This window comes from Pholcus phalangioides, unplaced genomic scaffold, assembly GCF_987345545.1.
Source record: "Pholcus phalangioides strain wild (caught in Gottingen) unplaced genomic scaffold, Ppha-v1.0 ptg000008l_1, whole genome shotgun sequence".
Classification (NCBI taxonomy): Eukaryota; Metazoa; Arthropoda; class Arachnida; order Araneae; family Pholcidae; genus Pholcus; species Pholcus phalangioides.
Window position 1 is genome coordinate 59,688,815 of NW_028301601.1, and position 3,746 is coordinate 59,692,560.

Below are 3,746 nucleotides of genomic sequence, written 5' to 3' on the forward strand. Positions count from 1 at the left end.
TCTTCATTCAGTTTTACTCCTCATGAACAAAGCTTATAAACTGACCAGAAAGATCAAACTTCCAGTTCAGTAATTTTTTCAAGACCCAAGGAGACCTGTGTCCAAAACAAAGGACCTCCACACAAGCAGACGATAGGTAAGATCGTAAAAAGTGAATTTTCCCACACTCCACTTTATAGTAATGTGTTGCCATCTAATCTCAAATTTAAAAGCGACTCAAGTGGTGATGATGAAGTTCAAAACAAAAAACTATATTCTTTATTCCGCTCAGTTCCTTACATACAAAGCTCGTAAACTGAACTGGAAATTTAAACTATAAGTTCGGTTATTTTATTTGAGCAAAAGGAGACGTCCAAAAAAAAGAACCTCTTACTGAGCAGACGACAGACAAGAAGTCGATGTGTTCGGTTCCCTACAAGCTAAGCTCACAAACAGAACTGGAAGTTCGAACTGCCAGTTCAGTAATTTTTTCAGGACACAAGGAGATGTCCAAAACAAGTAACCTGGAGAGAAGCAGACGACAGAGATAATATTACGGGAGGGAGCATCCAGCCACCGCGACTGCAGCGACATCAAATGAGAGGAAATCACGTGACTCGGTGAAAACAAGCTTCCCGCCTGGCAATTTGCCCATAGAAATGTGCAGTTCGGTCTCTAAATATTGCGTTTTAAACATTTAAAAAAAAGATAGAGAACTCATCTAAGGATGAAAAAAGGTTAAATTATTTATTTCATTAATACCGGAGAATCATTTCTTTCATCATTTCTTGAATTTTCATTCATCAATTCTGGATTTTCCTTCATTAATCCTGAAATTTTCCTTCATTAATCCTGAAATTTTCCTTCATTAATCCTGAAATTTTCCTTCATTAATCCTGAAATTTTCCTCCATTATTTCTTGAATATTCTTTCATCAATTCTAGAACTATTTTCTTTATTAATTATTATTTCTTTCATTACTTCTGAAATAATTGCTTTCATCAATTGTGGATTTGTTTCTTTCATTAATGCTGAAATTATTTCTTTCATTGATGCTGAAATTATTTCTTTCATTGATGCTGAAATTATTTCTGTCATTAATTCTGAAATTATGCCTCATTGATTCTGAAATTATACCTCATTGATTCTGAAATTATTCCTCATTGATTCTGAAATTATACCTCATTAATTCTGGAATTGTCTCTTTCATTAATGTTGGAATTATCTCTTTCATTAATGTTGGAATTATCTCTTTCCTTCATTCTGGAATTATCTCTTTCCTTCATTCTGGAATTATCTCTTTCCTTCATTCTGGAATTATCTCTTTCCTTCATTCTGGAATTATCTCTTTCCTTCATTCTGGAATATTATCTTTCATTAATTTTATTATTATCTTTCTCATTAATTTTGGAATTATCACTTTTATCAATGCTGTAATTATCTCTTACATTAATTCTAGAATATTTTCTTTCATTAATGCTGAAATTATAACTTTCATTAATTTTGGAATTATCTCGTCAATGCTGAAATTATTTTGTCATTTATTGTTTTAACCTCCTACTTATGCCATAGGGGTCATTCAAGTATTACGTTAGCATCGAAAGGGGGGGGGGATCAATGTTTAGGGCCTAATTTAAATGCCATTCCCTCTCAATAGATCGTGTTTGATTACGATCCAGACTATCAACGCGTTCCTGAAATAATGAAAAAAATGAATGTAACAGAATGCGTTCTTTGTGAAAAAAAATTTCCACTTCAAGATTTATGTTCGTAACTCGAAAAGTTTGTAAGTCAGGGAGCAACTACATAAATTTTTTTTAGAGGAAGCCGCGATGCATTGGGTCGGAAAATTCTCCTAAGCCCGGACCTGTCTCCGATATTTTAAATTTAAATATCTCAGGGAATAATGCAGTTAAAAACATGTAATTTGTTTGTTGGGCTCAGAAAAGAAAGAGCAACAACTGTCTAATTGGAAGTCAGAGGATGGGTGGGGGGGGGAAAGATCGTATAAAAATTTGAATTTTTTATTTTGTGTACACTGTATTTTCATCTTCAAAACTCGTACAGGGTGATTTTGGCCTTGGAATGGCCATAATATTACCAATAGGCAGGGCCGCAACTAGTGGGGGAGGGGGGGGGCAGGCGTGTGTCCGAAAAAATGGAACAGATGGCCAAATCTATAATTCTATCTCTTGGTCCCCCCCCGAACGAAATTTCTGGCCACGGACCTGCCTCTACCTCTTCTACGGTTGTCCCCCGGAGATAGGTCTCCAGACTCTTAGGCTTGAGTTAGTAAGCTTGCCTCTTGTCTTGGCTCTATTCAAGGCCGTCGCACCATCACAATGGGCCCCTTTGCAAAATTCTGGAAGCCATATACAGGGTGATAAGCGAATAAGCCCTTATTTCAAAATTAAATATCTCTACAACAAAGATCAATAGAATTATGCGGTAAACGGTACGTTTATTAGCAAAACTGTAAGAATGTTGTACAGAAATTTCGAAAATTTAGTTTTTTTTTTAAATTTTTTAAAATTCTTCTTCGTGCGAGAAACGATTACTACTGAACGTTACGTTACAATTTGTCAGCACACATGGCGCATACCGCAGCCAATGCAGTAACTTTAGGCGAATGCAGTGGTTTCTCTTCACACAAATGAGGATTTTCGGAACCCCAAAATCTCCAGTTTTGTTTTTATTTTTTCTTAAATTTTAAAAAATTAAAAAAAAAACTAAATTTTCGAAATTTCTGTACAAAATTCTTACAGTTTTGCTAATGAACGTACCGTTTACCGCATAATTCTATTGATCTTTGTTGGAGAGATATTTAATTTTGAAATAAGGGCTTATTCGCTGATCACCCTGTACTTAGCTTACATATTTACTACATTGTCGAAAATCATGGTCCCAGATCTTGTCACGTAGGCTCCTTACATGGACATGAGGCGCTAAGATTTTTTTCCTGAACGGACCTTGCGTTAAATAATAGCCCTGGTTCCTAAATATGCGATTCTACTGGATCCTGAAATGAATCCATGAGTTTTACTTCACTACTCTTCGTGTGGCAACCTTGATCACCTTTCATAACTCCCCACTCCACTTAATTTTTCACCCATGGCTATATCATAATATCTTAGTGCAACAAGCATAGGCCATCAAGGGCAAAAGGGGCGGTCACCCCTCCCCCCCCCCCCGTTCAGTGAAAAAGTTGAATTATTGACATAAAGCGGTAGCTGAACAATCGCTCGCCCCCTTCCGTTCAAGTGTGCATCCGCTTATGACCACAAGAGTCGAGCCGTGCATGGGCGCAAACTTGTATTCAGCGGAGTATTGTGGTGTATTCAGTGTTCTTAGGCAGAGATAGACTTGGAAGTCTGGAGGGGGGAAGGGCACGATGATGATGATGTCAGTTCATATATACATAAGATCAGTCGACTCCACCTTTGATGCTGGGGGGGGGGGGCAATACCCCCCGTATCTCCGCCCATGTTAGTGTTCCCCAAAAACCCGCGATGCCGGGGAAGAAAAAGAAAAATATAGCAAATCTATAATTATATAATGAACCATTTAAAGTTGAAAATCATTTCACCACCGAAGTGGAGAAGCAACAATAGGGGGTAGGCCGACTGAAGCCCGTCTTCTCATTATCTGACGAGAACTGTTCACCAGTCCAGGGAATAGACACTGCGCCAAGTCCTGCTGTAGACAACACGCTCCCATTGGCGTACGCAAAGGATGGGGGGGGGGGGGGGGTTGACGAGCCGAGATTA